This window comes from Zalophus californianus, chromosome 9 (assembly GCF_009762305.2).
Source record: "Zalophus californianus isolate mZalCal1 chromosome 9, mZalCal1.pri.v2, whole genome shotgun sequence".
Classification (NCBI taxonomy): Eukaryota; Metazoa; Chordata; class Mammalia; order Carnivora; family Otariidae; genus Zalophus; species Zalophus californianus.
The window spans coordinates 41,549,761-41,569,064 of record NC_045603.1 but is presented as its reverse complement, the minus strand read 5'-3'; the positions used below and the strand labels follow the sequence as shown (position 1 = coordinate 41,569,064).

The following is a 19,304-nucleotide window of genomic DNA, read 5'->3' as shown; positions in this document are numbered from 1 at the left end:
GGTGATACTGAGGACCTCAACAGTCCTCAATGACTCTGCAGATCCCCCACAGTGCTAGCTAAAAACCACACTAATTTGTTGATGCTATGGACCCCAATAGCTTTAGCCAATGAGCCACAATGGCCACTGAGAACCCTGTGCTGCAACATGCCCCTGCACTTGGTACCCTATACCACAAGACTCAGGGACACAGCATGCTCTAGCATGCCCAACCTGCCGATAAAAGTCTTCCCTTACTGAAATCAGTCTATAAAGTCAAGAAGAAGTGACTGATTCTTCAAATATACAGACACAAAGCTACAAAGCTTACAAAATATCAAGAAAACATAGCTCAACCAGAGTAATATAGTAAACCTCCAGTAACAAACTTGCCCTAAAGAAATGGAGATCCAGGAATTGCCTAACAAAGAATTCAAAATAATTCTGAGCATTCTGAGGATGCTCAGAGACCTACAAAAGAACACAGAAAAACAATTTAACAGTATCAGGAAAACAATACAAGAAGATGAAAAGTTCAGCAAAGATACAAAACAAAAAAGAACAAACAGAAATTTTGGAACTGAAGAATACGGTAACTAAACTGAAGAATTCAACAGAGAGGTTCAAGAGCAGACTGGAGCAAGCGAAAGAAATAATCAGTGAGCTTGAAGACGGACCTTTTGAAATTATCCTGTCAGAAAAGCAAAAAGAAAAAACATGAAAAGGTATGCAGAAATCTATGGGTCTTGTAAGACATTAGTAAAAGAATCAAGGTACATGTTATGGGAGTCCTCAAGAGAGAAACAAGAGAAAACAGAGTAGAAAGTTCACTTAAAGAAATATAGGCTGAGAACTTCTCAAACTTGGGAGATTATCTGGAATCCCAGTTCATGAAGCTAATAAGTCACCCATATTTTCAATCCAAACAATCTTCTCCAAACACATTATAATAAAATGGCCCAAAATCAAAGAGAACTTTAAAAGCAGCAAGAGAAAAAAAATTCTTGCATATAAGGGAACCCCTATGTCTATCAGTGGATTTCTCAGCAGAGACCCTGCAGGCCAGGAGAGAACAGGGCAATATATTCAAAGCATGGAAAGAAAGAAACTGCCAAGCAAGAATGTTTTACCCAGCAAGGTTGTCCTTCAGAAATGAAAGCAAGATAAAGACCTTCCCAAACAATCAAAAGCTGAGGGAGTTCTTCACCACTAGACCTGCCTTATAAGAAATACTGAAAGGAGTTCTTCAAGCTGAAGCTAAAGGACACTAGCCAGAACATGGAAACTTAGGAAAATAAGTAGCCCATTGGTAAAGGCAAGTAAGTAGTCTAATTCACAATACTCTAATACTGTAATATGGTGGTGTGTTAATTCTAGTATGAAGGTTGAAAGACAAAAATAGCTACAGCTATAATAACTTGTAAATTAATACACAATATAAAAAGATGTAAAGTGTGACATCAGAAACACAAAATGTGAGGGAGGGGACTGAAAGAGCAGTTTTTTTGTTTGTTGGTTGGTTGGGTTTTTTTTATGAGACCAAAGTTAAGTTGATATCAGCTTAAAATAGACTGTTATATCCATAAGATGTTTCAAGTAAGCCTCAGGGTAACCAAAAACAAAAACTTAAAGACGGTACACACACAAAGAGACAGTAATCAAAGTGTACCACTACAGAAAATCACCAATTTACAAAAAAGGAGAACAAGAGAGGAAGGAACAAAGAAACTATAAAACAGCCAGGAAACAATTAGTAAATGGCAATAATAAGTCCTTACTTAGCAATAATTACTTTAAATGTAAATAGATTAAACACTCCAATGAGAAGGCATGGAGTGGTTGAATTGATTAAAAAAAAAAAAAATGACCCAACTATTTGCTGCCTACAAGAGACTCACTTCAGCTTCAAGGACACACATAGGCTCAAAGAGAAGGGATGGAAAAACATTTCATGCAAGTGGAAACCAAAAGAGCAGGGGTAACTTTAATTATATCAGAGGAAACAGACTTGAAGTCAAAAATTGTAACAAGACAAAGAAGGTCATTATGTAATGAATAAGGGGTCAATTCATCATGAGGATATAACAATTGTAAATATACATGCCTATGTATTTACCCAACATTGAAGCAACTAAATATATTAAGCAAATACTAACAGATTTGAAGAAAGTTACAGATAGCAATACAATAATAGGAGGGAACTTCAATACTCCACTTTCAAAAATGGATAAATCATCCAGACAGAAAATCAATAAGGAAACACTGGACTTGAACTATACTTTAGACCAAATGTACCTAACAGATATCCAGAACATTCCACCCAACAGTAGCAGAATACACATTTTTCTCAAGTGCACATGCAACATTCTCCAGGATAAATCATATGTTAGGTTACAAAAGAAGTCTTAACAAATTTTAAAACACTGAAATCATGCTAGAATCTCTTCTAACCACAAAGGTTTGAAACTAGAAATCAGTAACAAGAAGAAAAGAGGAAAATTCACAAATAATGTGGAATTTAAATAATCCACTCCTGAACAACCAATGAGTCAAAGAGGAGATTAACAGGGAAATAAAGAAATATCTTGAAATAAATGAAAATGTAAATACAACATAGCAAAATTTATGGAATACAGCAAAAGAGAAGTTTATACTGACAAATGCCTAAATTAAGAAAAAGGAATGCTCTCAAGCAACCTAACTTTACACTTCAAAGAATGAAAAAAACAAGAACTAAGCCCAAAGTTAGCAGAAGGAAGAAAGAAGCTAAAGATCAGAGGTAAAATAAATGAAACAGAGAAGAGAAAAACAATACAAAGACCAATGAAACTAAGAATTGTTTTTTTGAAAAAATAAAGAAAAAACAAATTAAAAATGAAAAGAGACATTACAACAGACAGCACAGAAATACAAAGGCCCATAAGAGACTACGATGAACAATTATACACCAACAAATTGAACAACCTACAAGAAATGGATCAGTTCCTAGAAGCATACAACCTACCAAGTCCAAATCATAAAGAAATAAAAATTCTGAGCAGACCAAGTAACAAGGAGATTGAAGCAATAATCAAAAACCCCTCAATAAAGAAAAGCCTAGGACCAGATGCCTATATGAGTAAATTCTACCAAAATTTTAAAGAATTAACACCAATTCTTCTCACACCCTTCCAAAAAAACTAAAGAGAAGGCAACACTCCCAAACTCATTTAATGAGGTCAGCATTATCCTGATACCAAAGATAAAGATACTACAAGAAAACAGGCCAATATACTGATGACTATAAACACAAAAATCCTCAACAAAATACTATAAACAGAATTCAATAGCACATTAAGCAGATCATACACAATGATCAAATAGGATTTATCCCTAGGATGCAAGGATAGTTCAACATATGCAAATCAATAAATGTGATATGCTATATTACTAAAATGAAGGACAAAAATCATATGGTCATCTCAATGGCTGCAGAAAAAGCATCTGACAAAATTCAACATCCTTTCATGATTAACTGAAAAAAAAATAAAAGCTCAACAAACTGGATATAGAAGGTAACATATCTAAACATAAAGATCATATATGAAAAACCCACAGCTAACATATTCAGTGGTGAAAGGCTGAAAGCTTTCCTTTCAAGATCAGGAACAATACAAGGGTGCCCAATCTCATGACTTCTATTTGCCATAGTACTTCCAGTCCCAGCCAGAGTAATTAGGCAAGGAAAAGAAATAAAAGGCATCCAAACTGGAAAGGAAAAAGCAAAAGTGTCTCAGGGCGCCTGGGTGGCTCAGATAGTTAAGCGTCTGCCTTCGACTCAGGCCATGACCTCCAGGTCCTGGGATCGAGCCCCACGTCAGGCTCCCTGCTCAGTAGGGAGTCTGCTTCTCCCTCTGCCCCTCAACCCTCTCATGCTCTCTTCTCACTCTCTCTTGCAAATAAATAAATAAAATCTTTAAAAAAAAAAGTGTCTTTGCTGATAATATACTCTTGTATACAGAAAACCCTAAACACTCTAGTTAAAAAAACTGATAGATCTAATAAACAAATTGAGTAAAATTGCAAAATACAAAAATCAATACACAAAAATCAGTTGCATTTCTATAGTACAATAAACTATCTGAAAAAGAAACAAGTCAATCCCATTTACAATAGCATCAAAAAGAATAAAATACTCAGGAATAATTTTTTTTTAAAGAATTGGTTTTATTTTTTTCAAGACTTCATTTATTTGACAGAGAGAGACACAGTGAGAGAGGGAAGACAAGCAGGGGGAGTGGGAGAGGGAGAAGCAGGCTTCCCCCTGAGCAGGGAGCCCAATGTGGATGCTTAACAACTGAACCACCCAGGTGCCCAGGCTTTATTTTAATTTTTTTCAAGTAAGCTCCCAAAGTGGTGCTTACAACCTACCTACCATGACCCCAAAATCAAGAGCCACATGCTCTACTGACTGAGCCAGCCAGGCACCCCACTTAGGAATAAATTTAACCAAGGAAGTGAAAGATCTAAATACTGAACACTTTAAGACACCAAGGAAAGAAATCAAACAAGACACAAAAAATGTAGACATCCCATGTTCATGAATCAGAAGAGTATTGTCTTATGGCCATACTATCCAAAGTCATCACTGATTCAGTGCAATCCCTACCATTATTTCAAAGGCACATTTCACAAAAATAGAAAAACAATCCTAAAATTCATATCAAACTATAAGAGCCCAATAGACAAAGCAATCTTCAGAAGTAAGAACAAAATTGGAGGCATCACAATTCCTCTTTTCAAATTATATTACAAAGCTATAATAATCAAAACAATATGGTCCTGGCATAAAAATAGACACAGACCAATGGAACAGAATAGAGAACTCAGTAATAAACTCACACATATATGGTCAACTAATATTTGACAAGGGAGCCAAAAATAGTGGGGAAAGAATAGTCCCTTCAGTAAATAATGTTGGGAAAACTGGAAAGTCACATGCAAAAGAATGAAACTGGATCCCTATCTTACACCATACACAGAAATCAACTCAAAATGGATTAAGGACTTAAACATAAGACCTGAAACCAAATAACTCCTAGAAAAAAACAAAGGGAGAAAGTTCCTTGACATCAGTCTTGGCATTGATTTTTTTTGGCTATGTATCAAATACACAAGCAACAAAAGCAAAAGTAAGGTATACACTGGTATACCTTATTTTTTTTTTAAAGATTTTATTTATTTATTTGACAGAGAGAGAGAGCATGCACAAGCAGGGGGAACAGCAGGCAGGGAAGCAGCAGGCTTCTTGCTGAGCAAGGAGCCCCATGCGGGACTTGATCCCAGGACCCTGGGATCATGACCTGAGCTGAAGGCAGACACTTAACCAACTGAGCCACCCAGGCATCCCTGGTATACCTGATTTTTATAGGTATAAGGCTGGACTATATGAAACTAAAAAGCTCCTGCACAGCAAAAGAAACAATGAATATGAAAAGGCAGTCTACGAAATGTGAGAAAGTATTTGTGAACCATATGTTTGATAAAGGATTAATATCCAAAATACATAAGGAACTCATACAACTTGATAGCAAAAAAAAAAAAATCTGATTTAAATATGGGCAGAGGACTTGAATAGACATTTTTCTAAAGACATACAAATGACCAACAACTACATGTAAAGGTGCTCAACATCACTAATCATAGAGGAAATGCAAATCAAAACCACAATGATGTATCATCTTGCACCTGTCAGAATGACTATTATCAAAAAAACAAGAGATAACAAGAGATGGGAGGATATGGACAAAAGGGAACCCCAGTGCACTGTTGCCAGGAATTTAAATTGGTACAGCCACTGTGGAAAACAGTATGGAGATTCCTCAGAAAGTTAAAAATAGGACGACCATACGATGCAGCAATGCCATTACTCAGTATTTATCTGAAGGAAACAAAATCATTATCTTGAAGAGACATCCCATGTTCACTGCAGCATTGCTCCCATGTTCATGCAGCATTATTCACAACAGTCAAAACATGGAAATTTTATTTATAAAATTATTCAGCCATTAAGAAAAGGAAATCCTGCCATTTGCAACAACATGGATGGACCTTGAGGACATTATGCTAAGTGAAATTAAATCAGACAGAGAAAGACAAATAACTATATGACCTCAATTATATGTGGAAACTAAAAACATTGAACTCATAGAAACAGTGCAGAACGGTGGTTGCCAGGGGCCTCAGGGGTAGGGGAAATGAGAAGTTGGTTGAAGTGTCAAACTTCCAGGTATAAGATGAAAAATTCCAAGGATATAATGTACAGCATGGTGACTAAAATTGACAATACTGTATTGTATATTTGAAAGCCGTTATGACAGCACAGCTTTAATGTTCTTACAACAACACAACAAAATGGTAATTACGTGAGATTAGGGATGTGTTTAACACATAATTGTGTTAAAGATCCCGCAGCATATACAGGTATCAGATCATCATATTGTATACCTTAAACTTACACAATGTAGTATGTCAATTATATCTCAAGGCTGGGGGGAAAAGATATGTTTGCTCTTATTTTTTTTTTAAAGATTTTATTATTTGAGAGAGAGAGAGAGAATGAGAGATAGAAAGCACGAGAGGGAAGAGGGTCAGAGGGAGAAGCAGACTCCCCGCTGAGCAGGAAGCCCGATGTAGGACTCGATCCCGGGACTCCAGGATCATGACCCGAGCCGAAGGCAGTCGCTTAACCAACTGAGCCACCCAGGCGCCCGCTCTTATTTATTTTTGAAACCTCAGCTTCTTGTACCTGGCACATAGCAAGCACCGAAAAAAAAATTCATTAATTGAGTAATGGAAACAAAGAAAAACTTTCTTCACAAGTAATTAAGACTACATGGTTTAAATCATTCAGTCACTTAAGGGTATGAACAAAAGAGAGAAAAAACAACTGAAGTATAATGCAGAGCAGTCTTCATGGGCATTTAATAAATGATCATGGCAAATCTATAAAGGCTGAAAGGTTTGGGTTCAGCCAAGAAATGTTAATACGGCATTGTAAGATTAAAGAAATATTATGTCACCCTAGAAACTATAGCAATAATGGATTTTTTTAACCTGTACACATTCACTTTCCCTTCCTGTAGTAACATGTACCTTGATCTTCTCTTAAAGAAAGCAACCCTCCTCCAATATATGCAGTCTTGCTTGGTACCCTGCTCTCTCCTAGCAAAGAGTGAGCAATAAACCCAAACGAAATCAATCAGTCCCTATCTGACTCACTCTCTGAGACATCTGACTCATGAGCAGAGTGATCACATGAATGGAAAAACAATTAGAGAACTACCTAGCTTAACGGAGGCTCCACAAAGACCATCCACTGCTTCCCTCTCTAGATCCTTCCTGCTTTCTAGATCCCTGGAGCTCCTGTCTGTTCTTTCCAAAACTTGGTTTTTCAACTTTTACTTCAAGAAAATGAGCTTATCATTCTGGTATATTAAGTTAGCAAGAGTTTCCTACTGCTTGAACCAAAGAACCCTAAATGAAAATATTTCAGACATGTGCAACTAAAATAAGCAAGCCTTGAATAACAAAGTCAAGGTTAACTTCAAACGAACCCACAAAAGTGAAATGTGAGACCTGAAACATAAAACACCATATATGCTATAAGGAAAAAAAAGCAACAATAGCATAATATTCACTTATTTGTTTCTAGCTAGGTGTTTTAATTCCATTAGTAAAATCTATCATATAAACATCATCAAGACCAGAATGATAAGGAGAAAAAAACTGTGTTTAATCAGAAATGTGACCTCTATCTCAATTTTAGTTTGGTCTTACTATCCAAAATGCCTCCTGTGGAGCTCTTACATCTTATTTTATCATCCCCTATCGAACGCAGGATTTGTGGTCAACTGCATGATTAGTATTAAGAGGAGAAACATATCTAAAAATATCTATTTGAGCAGCTGACAGTTCCATTTGTCTGACTGATCTTATAATCTATGCAGTCTTTCTTAAGTAAATAACAGGAACAAAGTGTATGACCAATCTTTCTAAGGCCCTAGACCATAATCAACCCATCCCAACAACTAAAAAAAGGGGGAAGCTATAACTCCACCTCTATCTCATCACCTACCTGGTTTCTAAAATTCTAAGTTTGTGTCAAGTGCAAAGCTTAGAAACATCTTTCAAATGATAAATGTGATTTCCATAGGAAGAAAAAAATACACACATATTTCTACTATAGCCTAGGAGTTATTACTCACAAGAACAAGTTAATTAAAATGCATAATCAAGACTTATCAACATTTCCAATATGTGAGAAGTAAAGAAAAAGGATACAGAATAAACAGAAGATAAAATCCCCAAGGACAAAAAAAGGGAGGAGGGCAAAAAAAACTCTGGAAGAACCAAAAAAAAAAAAAAAGAGAGAGAGAAAGGAAACAACACTAATAAATAAAAATCAATACAAAACTGAGTATGTTACATTTCTCATTTCTATTACTTTTATTCTAAAGTAAGGCAGTTTAAGAAGAAAAATGAAAGCATCTGGGCACTATTTTGAAACCACAAATAGTATTCATTTTTTTACTTCCATTTACACGTAGTTAAACTAAATTATATGCAATCTGTATCTAACATTTTTCTTCAACATGTTCCCACTTAGACACCCTTTAGTTTTGGCAATTGCCATTAGTGTTTCTCAAATATTCACAGGGAAAGACTGCTTTAAGCAAAGCTAAGATGTTTCTTCTAAAGAGAGACAGGAGAGGGGAAAAAAAGAAACATGATTTTAAAGTAACTGAAAAGTGTTGCAATTTCATTTCCCAACCAATTTCAGATTTGGTAATTAAACACTTGGCTTCTGGCACATACTTCTGCTTCTGCAGACCCTATTTACTGATCTTTTCCAAAATCATATAGATATACCATTGAAACCTAGTGTTGCTTACTACCAATGATTTTGAGGGAAAGAACATCAACTGCTGTCTAATTCCTTCTCACCAGCTGAAAGTACTTAGCATCTTCCTTAATACAAACAATATCTGCCCTGGAAAATATCAAGCACAAAACCCTGTTGGTGGCAACATTGTGAAAACATAAACAAAAACAAGTAAATGAAAACAAAAATCACCATATACACAAACACAAGCAGTGATGGCAAGAGAGTAAATTATGCAAGGACTTTTTTTCTATTTTCAAAATGATTTTGGGTAAGGGATTTATACTACCTCCAAAATTTATAAAAATAAAGCAAGAGTGTGATATTGGCATACCATAATATACCAGTGGAAGAGAACAGAATGTCCAGAAATGGACCACACATCCACGGTCAATTAATTTGCAACAGAAGTGCCAAGGAAACCCAATAAAAAGGAAAATATTTTAAATAAAAACCTCATTAAAAGAGAGAAAAAAAAAAACCTGACTTACACTAAACACAAAAATTAACTCAAAATAAATCACAGACCTAAATATAAAAGCTAACATAAATGTAAATATAAATATTTCAATATAGGGACGCCTGGGTGGCTCAGTCGTTAAGCGTCTGCCTTCGGCTCAAGTCATGATCCCAGGGTCCTGGGATCATGCCCCGCATCAGGCTCCCTGCTCCGTGAGAAGCCTGCTTCTCCCTCTCCCACTCCCTCTGCTTGTGTTCCCTCTCTCGCTGTGTGTATCTCCGTCAAATAAATAAAATCTTTATAAAAAAAATTTTAGTATTTCAATATAAAACTTTTAGAATAAAATAGAGAAAATCTTCACAAATTTGGGGTAGGCAAAAGTGTCATAGGAGACTAAAAAACACAAACCATAAAAGAAAAAACTGGTATGCTAGACTCCATGAAAATTAAAAGCTTCTCTTCAAAAACAGAGTTAAGAAAATGAAAAGGTAAGCCACAGACTAGGAGAAAACATACACAATACATACATTTGACAAAGAACTAGAACCCAGACCATATGAAGAACTCTTAAAAGTCAATAAGAAAAAGCAGAAGTTTTTAAATAGACAAAAAAATTTAAACAATAAATAATAATACAAATGACCAACAAACCCGTGAAAAGATGCTCAATACCCTACTGGTCATCAGTAAAATGAAAATGAAAAACCACAGTGAGATACTACTACACAACCACTAGAAACACCAAAATGTTTTAAACTGTTGACAAGGAGGAGGAACAACTGGAACTCTCATATACTGTTGGTGGAAATGGAAAACAGTAGAACCATTCCTAGGTATTTACCCAAGAGAAATGGAAATATGTCTGCTCAAAGACTTGCACATGGATTTTTCATAGCAGTTTTTTTTTAAAGATTTTATTTGAGAGAGATAGAGAGGGACAGTGAGAGAGCAAGCAAGTGCACAACCGGGGAACGGAGGGGTGGCTGTGGGGGGGAGGGTGGTTAAGGAGAAGCAGGCTCCCCACTGAGCAGGAATCCTGATGCAGGACTCAATCCCAGGACTCTGGGATCATGACCTGAGCTGAAGGCAGACGCTTAACCAACTGAGCCACCCAGGTGTCCCTCATAGCATTTTTATTTGTAATAGCCAAGTCAAATATCTACCAATAGGTGAATGAACAAACTGTAGTACATTCACACAATGGAATACTATCCAGCAATAAAAAGGAACAATCTCAAAAACATGCTAAGCAAAAGAAGCCTCACAAAAGTACATATTCTATGATTTCATTTACATGAAATTCTAGAACAGACAAAAAACAATGTGTAGTGGATAGAACTCAAATCAGTTGCTGCCTGAAGAAGAGCTGGGAAAGTGGGGAGAGTGGAGAAGGGGAACTATTAAGTGGGAAAAGGGCACAAGGGATTTTGGGGACTGATGAAAACATTCTGTATCTTGATGGTAGTGACAGTTACATGGGCGTATGCATTTGTCAAAATGCATCACATTATATACATAAAATGGGTGCATTTTATTCTGTGCAAATTATATCAAAATAGTGTTTGGTTTGGGTTTTTTCTTTTAAGTGCTGTTGGTACGTTAAGTGATAGAGAGCAAGAAAGGAAAGACTACACAAATAGATAAGGCAGAATGATACTGTAAAAAGCAATTTTTTAAATGATAGGAGAAGCTCAAATTCTAGCACAGCTAAAACGAGGAATGTAACAGAATTTATTTAATTTCAATGTAAAGTGAGCATAACTCACAGGATAGCTATGAAAATTAAATGAGATAGTTAACACTGTACCTGGTACATCACAGAAACACAGCTCAGATTGGTTGACTTTGTATTTATCCATGTTAAGTGTTAAAGCAAAACCAAGAAAATAAGTAACAGTTACATGGAGTAAATCATGAAAGAACCTTTAGAGGAAATAAGTTTAGATGCCAATTTTAAAAGGAGAAAAGGAAATGGATGAAAAGGAAGGAGGGCATTGCCGGTGGAGGGAACGGTAATATGCAGAAAAACGGGAGGTGGCAAGGAGCAAGTGGCATGCAGGAGCTGGAAAAATCAGCATGCCTGTGGCAGTGAGTCCATATACGGGAATAACGAAAACAGCAGGGCAGTCTTCCCATCTGACATAAATATTCATTTAAATTTTACAGTAGGATCCAGAATAGTAACTTCATCCAGTTGATGCTATGACACAACATAATCTCAACTTCACAAGAAAAATAAATTTAACTATTTAAAGCAAGAAAAAAGAAAAAGTTCTGTCTTTCTGTTGAAAAAATATGAATGGGTACAATCATCAGCTTCAGTATCTTGGAAGTTAGCCATAGTTCTTTCCCTAAAGAAAAAATAATTATTAAAATATAATTACAGCGAAGCAACATATGGCCTTGCTGGGCAGCTGTCATTGCACTCCTAAAATTATGAAAGCTACACTTTCCAGAATCTAAAATCTTTAAGTGATCACTCTGAAAAACAAGATATAAAAAATCTCCTCAAAAGAACTAACCAGCTACAACAAAAATTATCTCATGGCATGCTACTCAACGTCAGAATGCTAGAGTTCTATTCCAAGAGACCTGAAGTGACCAAGATCAGGATTCTTGAGCACTTATATAATTTCAAAATGTTATTACATGTATGCATTTAAACGTGTTTAATAAAAAGAATGCAGGGTTAGCATTCAAACTAACTTAAATCCTTACTAAGATTTTACATATTCAGCAGAGTAACTCCTTTCTATAATTTATACATAAAACAGTTAATGTCATTTCAGTGTTTTAATTCTGGGAGGAGACAGCTAAGAACACTAGTAAGAACTTAGGCTAACTTAGTTCCCAGAATGAGAGAAATGTACAGACATGTAGACAGAACGAGATGCACAATGAAAAAGGAAATATTAAAGGGCAATAATACTGACCTTTAAATAGAGCAGCAGCAATATAGTTATGGTGAGGACAACAAAGCTACAAGACTAAATTAACTCAAGTCTCTTGTTGAGAAAGGACGTAATCCAGTGACAGACAGCTAACACAAGGTTTCATCTGCACCATTTACACAAACCAATATCCAGTTAGAGGCCTTGGCTCAAAGTAGAACATGTAGAGACTAAAGAATGACCTTACCTACTTTTGCTTTCTTGGGCCCACATGATATATACATCAATGTAATACCTGAAATAATTATGAATGCATAAAAAATTATTAATGTGCTATACCATCCAGAATCATGATTTTCCCTTTAAAATCTCCTTTGATGATTGTATTTTTATACTGTAAAATACCTTTTAAAGTATTTCCTGTCTATATACACTAAAAAAAGGAAGTTACTATTTTAAGAAACATAAATTTTAAAAAAAGTTTTTAACAGCAAGATTAGCAATAAAATATTAGTTAAGACCTGCCACTGTTTGGGATGCCTGGGTAGTTTAGTTGGTTAAGCCTGCTTCTCCCTCTGCCCCTCACCCTGCTGTCATGCTCTCTCTTTCATTCTCTCTAATAAATAAAAATATTAAAAAAAAAAAGACCTGCCATTGTTTTTCTGTTTTTGTTTTTTGTTGAAAGATTTTAGGAGGCTGATACTGCTAAAAATTTTTTAAAATGAGGATTGTGAAACTTTTTAAATCAACCTCCTTCAAAATGACTAAAGGGATAACAATCAACATGAGAACAGTCCCTTTAAGTGTACTTCAAAGGCTAAATCACTGTAAATAAACATTTTATGTAGAGATGGGAAATTTGCCCATGGTGCATCTGCATTACTCAGATTAAAGATTTGAGGAAGAGGTTCAAAATTTAAAAAAATAAAGTCTCTTATAAAAAGCCCTAAGAGCTCCTATTAAGTAATTGGAAGGGGAATAAAAGTAGCCTGATTCTCTTGCTGAGGGTGTAAGTATCTTTTTGGTTATTCAGCTTAGAAACATGCCACCCAACAGCCAGCTACATAGAAAAAAGAATACACACAGGGCGCCTGGGTGGCTCAGTTGGTTAAGCGACTGCCTTTGGCTCAGGTCATGATCCTGGAGTCCCGGGATCGAGTCCCATATCCGCTCCCTGCTCAGCGGGGAGTGTGCTTCTCCCTCTGACCCTCTTCCCTCTTGTGCTCTCTGTCTCTCATTCTCTCTCTCTCAAATAAATAAAATCTTAAAAAAAAAAAAAAAGAAAAAGAAAAAAGAATACACACAATAAAAAGTAAATTTAAATTAAAGCTCTCCCCGGACAAGCTATTGTTGGAGTCACTAGTTTTCTCAATGATTCTTCTTCATACCTTTTTGTGGCTTTGACTTACTAAAATCCTATTTGAGAAAAAAAAAAACAAACCCTAAATTTTAAAAAAGAATTTAAGCAAAAAATCAAATGAAAAGGGCGGAGATATTTAAAATACATAAAAGTGAACAGAAAATATTAGAAAAATAAAAACTAAAGATTAGAAATAAGAGTACATAAAATGTTAGTGGACAAACACACTATGGACAAAAAAGATGAAAACAGCTAAAAACAGGTAAAAATTAAAAGGAAATAAAATCAGCAACTTAAGACACTGAGAGCAGAAAAACAAAAACTATCCTTTAATCAACATAATATTAATAAAAAGAACGTAACAATGCTAATTGAAGAGCTGAACATCTTCACTCAAAAATTCTTTAAACCAAGGGGCACCTGGGTGGCTCAGGTGGTTGAGCATCCAACTCTTGGTTTTGGTTCAGGGCATGGAATGGAGCCCTATGTCAAGCTCCGCGCTCAGCGGAGAGTATGCAGGAGATTCTCTCCCTCTGCCCCTCCACACCCCCTTTAAAATAAATAAATCTTAAAAAAAAAAAGCGGGGGGGGGGCACCTAGGTGGCTCAGTCAGTTAAGCGTCTGCCTTCGGCTCAGGTCATGGTCCTGGGATCAAGTCCCACATTGGGCTCTTTGCTCAGCAGCGAGCCTGCTTCTCCCTCTGCCTGCAGCTCCCCCTGCTTGTGCGTGCTCTGACAAAGAAAATCTTAAAAAAAAAAAAAAAATTCTTTAAACTAAGACTTCTTTGCCTTCTCAAGTGGTTTCCTAAAAACTTAATACAGCTCCTAGCCTCATACCAATGACTCCTACTCCTAGTACCCTGGCTTTTATAAGATACTTACGTGAGAAGGTGACACGATTCCTTAAAAAATGCTGTGCAGTAAGCATGATGATTGGGTGTTCACTCCGTTGTGTGACATGTGCCTCCCTCAAACCTTGTTACCACCTCGGCACATCACCCATCTGATGTGGAGAAAAAAGCATTGAGCAGGCCCAATGGGCTCATCTGCCATTAGCACTCAGTAGGTACAACCAAACCCCGACCCACCTATATCCCACACCCCCAAAAAAGTGATATAAATTTTTAGTGCAAAAACTTAATGAGTTCTGAGAAAGTCTTTTTGTTTCTGTTTTGTTTTGGTCAGCACTACCCTAAAAGCATTAGGTATGCCTACTAAGTGAGTACACTAGTAAATGATGGGACATTATTTTTTTGAATCTTGTTTCTAATGTGCTTCCTCCCCAAACTACTGTATTTTTAACTTGGCAAGAACTTCTCCCATGAGGTGTTCCCAAGTGGGTTAAGATAATCACTTTTCATATAAAATTGAAGGAAATGTCTGCCCTTTGAAATCCTAGCATTCCTAAACAAATTTTAGAGCTATTAGAAACCTTCAAGTCAACCACTCGCCATCTCTAAATTTTACAGATGAAGAAACTAAAAAACAGAAGGGCTAGTAAGTCCCAGATTAATGTTCTAAGAACAAAATATAAAGTCAATGGAAGGAATTATTAGGATTTAGCCTCTTAAAGATGTACTGATTGGTAAAACAAAACAAAAAAACCTGCAAAACAGTATAATACTAGTTCTTTTTTCTTTTTTGAAGAATTAAACATACAAGTATCCATACAGACAGGGCACAGGGAGTAGGGAGTAAGAAGACTATCTAGAAGAATAATACCAAACTGCTAATAAATGGGCTATTTTGAACATAAAGTGTGGTCTAGTAGCAGCAGAAACTAACTTTATGAGTTTCTGTAGCTGCTGAATTTTACAGTCAACACATGTTGACACAATAACCTAATTTTTACTTAAAAAAAATTCAGAGCACCTGGCGGGCTCAGTTGGTTGAGCATGCGACTCCTGATCTTGGGATTTTGAGTTGGGTTGGGCATGGAGCCTACCTAAAATTTTAAAAATAAAAAATTTAGAAATACATAATTTACCCTGAAAAGAAAATGCATCTTGAAATGCTTTAAGTCTCAATATCTCCCTCTCTCCCTGTCTCTCCTCCACCCCACTCCTGTGTGTTAGTGTGTGTGCATATATTACCATGCAATTGGGGTTCACCTTCAAATTATCTTAATTTGTCTTCATATTAAATGTGGTCTTCCCTTGGGGCGCCTGGGTGGCTCAGTCATTAAGCGTCTGCCTTTGGCTCAGGTCATGATCCCAGGGTCCTGGAATCAAGCCCTGCGTCGGGCTCCCTGCTCCGCTGGAAGTCTGCTTCTCCCTCTCCCACTTCCCCCTGCTTGTGTTCCCTCTCTCGCTGTGTCTCTGTCAAATAAATAAAATCTTCAAAAAAAAATAGGGACGCCTGGGTGGCTCAGTCAGTTAAGCGGCTGCCTTTGGCCCGGGTCATGATCCCAGGGTCCTGGGATCAAGTCCCACATCAGGCTCCTTGCTCAGCAGGGAGCCTGCTTCTCCCTCACTCTCCCTCTGCTTGTGTTCTCTCTGTCAAATAAATAAAATCTTTAAAAAGTAAATAAATAAATGGGGTCTTCCCTTAAGAATAGCATAACATTAATATGTTAGAATAATTCTAACAAGTTAAGGTAATTTAAGTAAAAGACTGAAGTATAAAATTCATGTAAAGACATTTTCCTTTAGATACACAGTAGTAATAAAAAATGTATTTGTAATGAGTAAGAGTATTTGTAATTTAAAAATTTTTATATAAATGCATATTGCTAAAGTGTTTTTAATGTTAAAAAACATTATTCTTGATAGGCTAAACATCCTCCCCCCTACCCCCACACCCCCCACATAGTTTATTATTTTACTATGGTATTCCTCACAAGATGGTAAGCACAATGATAAGCTTGAGCTCATTCCTCTACGTAAATTATGAGTTTCAGAATCAGGAAGTCCAAACAATGATATTTTATTATAGAGTTATCCACAGACTCTTATGCTGTCCCTCAAGGTTATTTATGGTGTCCCTCAAAGTTATTTATATTTCCCATAATTATGGAATATTAAATATCTGTCCAAAGAGTAAGGGATGTTGGGACACCTGGGTGGCTCAGTCGTTAAGTGTCTGCCTTCGGCTCAGGTCATGATCCCAGGGTCCTGGGATCGAGCCCCACATCGGGCTCCCTGCTCAGCGGGAAGCCTGCTTCTCCATCTCCTCCCGCTGCTTCTGTTCCCTCTCTCTCTGTCCAATAAATAAATAAAATCTTTAAAAAAAAAAAAAAAAAAAACAAAGAGTAAGGGATGTCTTAAATGAGTAAATTATATTTCCTTCACTCCTCTCCCCGTTTTTTTTTTAAGATTTTTAATTTATTTATTTGACAGACAGAGAGGCACAGGGAGAGAGGGAACACAAGCAGGGGGAGTGGGAGAGGGAGAAGCAGGCTCCCCGCGGAGCAGGGAGCCCGATGAGGGGCTCGATCCCAGGACCCCGAGGTCATGACCTGAGCCGAAGGCAGATGCCTAACCATGGAGCCACCCAGGCGCCCCATTTCTTTTTCAACCTGTTGACACTGGTGCCCACCCTTGTAATTCCACTACAATTACACAAAGATCATTTATTAACAAATTTAATGCTTAATTTGCCACACCCTTATTCAAAGACTCTCCTCACCCTCTAGTCCCCTTCACCAATCCTTTTTTGGTTTTCACCAGCTCCCTTCACTCTGTCCGGGACTAGTGTCTCAGGGTTTCATTCTACTGGAGCCTCTTCTTTCTCCCTCACCTTCAACTACCACTTCCATGCAGTTGCTCCCTATCCGTATTACCAGCCTAAAACTTTCTCCTACATTCAAAGCCACGTATCTAATGACCTGCAGAAGTTCAAACACTTTTAGGATGCATCAGAACCATCTAGAGGGCTTGCTCAAAAAAACAGATTTCTGAGCCCCACCTCCAAAATTTTTGATTCAGTGAGTCTGAGCAGAAACCTAAGAATCTGCATTTCTAATTAGTTCCCAGGTGACACACTTTGAGAACCACTGGTCTACATGATTCTCCCTCAGATAAATTACAGATACCTTAATTTCAACACAACCTAATGGGTCTCCCAGCATCTACCCTGGCTGCCTCCAAACCATTCTTTACACACATCCAGAGTGATATTCTAATCCTGATCATTTCATGATCTTTGTTTAAAATATTCTAGGGCGCCTGGGTGGCTCAGTTGGTTGGGCGACTGCCTTCGGCTCAGGCCATGATCCTGGAGTCCCGGGATCGAGTCCCACATCGGGCTCCCTGCTCAGCAGGGAGTCTGCTTCTCCCTCTGACCCTCTTCCCTCTCGTGCTCTCTATCTCTCATTCTCTCTCTCTCAAATAAATAAATAAAATCTTTAAAAAAAAAATAAAAAAAATAAAATAAAATATTCTAATAGTTTCCAAGGGATCTTGAGACAAAAATCAAAATCCTTAATATGATCTATCAAACCCTACATGACCCAACCTCTGCCTACTGCACCACACTATTATCATTCCTATTTTTTTTTTTTAACACTCCAGCCACAGTGAACTCTTTCAGTTCCTAGCAAAAGCCAAGTTCCTTGCTGTTCCAGGATATTTAAACAAGATGTTCTGCCAGAAATATTCTTTTTTGCTTCAGCTCAAGTCACCTTCCTTGGCTCCCCTCCCCCACTAGGTCAGCAAATTCTTATTTCTTGCTCTTAGCACCCTCCATAAGGTAATTACACAGTGAATTGTGCAATTAGTGGTTTATTATCTATTCCACACCTTCCCACACATACCTCCACACCTTCCCACACATACATGCTCAAAGAGGTCACAGGTCTATCTAGTTCCCACTGAATTTTTAGCCCCTTGCATAGTGACCTGCACTCAAATATCTGTTGAATTAATGGTCTTATAACATCAAATTATTTTGAAACCCCAAAAGGAAAAGTATTATTTAAAAGGGATTAGAAGATTTTTTTTTTTACTATCCTCTAATACCTACAAATGAGAAAGCTTCATTAAACTCCACTATCTGGAAGTTTAAAATCAAGAAAAATAATACCTTCAAAAGGTAAAATTAAATCTTCCTATCACAAGTTCCTGTGCAGCCAGATACATAGATTACTGTTTATTAACTGCACTAATAAAGTACTAAAATCTAAAAGCTATTCACTAATATATAAGTATACAAGGCAGCCTAAGATAATTTTTGCATAAAAATTAATTTACATGTAAATTTGCATCAGAGTACATTCAGGCTTAGCAAAAGAAGTAGTGTTAGTTCATGCCAGGAAGTGGGATGGGGTATCTGTCTAGAATTAATCCCGTATGTGGATAACCACAAATTACATAATACTAATATAACCAAGAATTAAATTACTGTGCAAATAAATGTTCTATAGATTCTCATCTCCTTTAAAATGGAAAGAGTATCTGCTGTCTGTAATTCATTCATCAACTCCTCTTCTCTAAAGTGCATGCTAAGTCAGCATAGCACTAACCTAAGTGGCAAACAGAACAGATACATCTTAAGATGTAACTTTAATACGGTAGAATTTATAACGAAATAAAGGTTAAACTCCATTCAGAGTAATCATTTTTATAGGGTATTTCAAGTTGTCACCACATAAAACAATTTTGGGACTGCTCTTTTCTAATCACTTCCTTAACTACCTTACAAGTGACATTAGGATAATAGGTTTCACCCCTTTGGTCTGCTTATTTTTAACTAA

At 36.7% G+C, this 19,304-nt stretch overlaps 1 protein-coding gene and 1 non-coding gene across 5 annotated transcripts in view; one reads left to right on the top strand and one right to left on the bottom strand.

The window, feature by feature from the left end:
- Positions 1 to 19,304, bottom strand: part of OSBPL8 (oxysterol binding protein like 8) — a 161,955-nt gene that overhangs the window by 126,901 nt on the left and 15,750 nt on the right. The window lies entirely within an intron of this gene.
- LOC113923284 lies at positions 14,523 to 14,621 on the top strand. The gene has a single exon (XR_003520282.1). It is a non-coding gene; the product is annotated as a small nucleolar RNA U13 (small nucleolar RNA).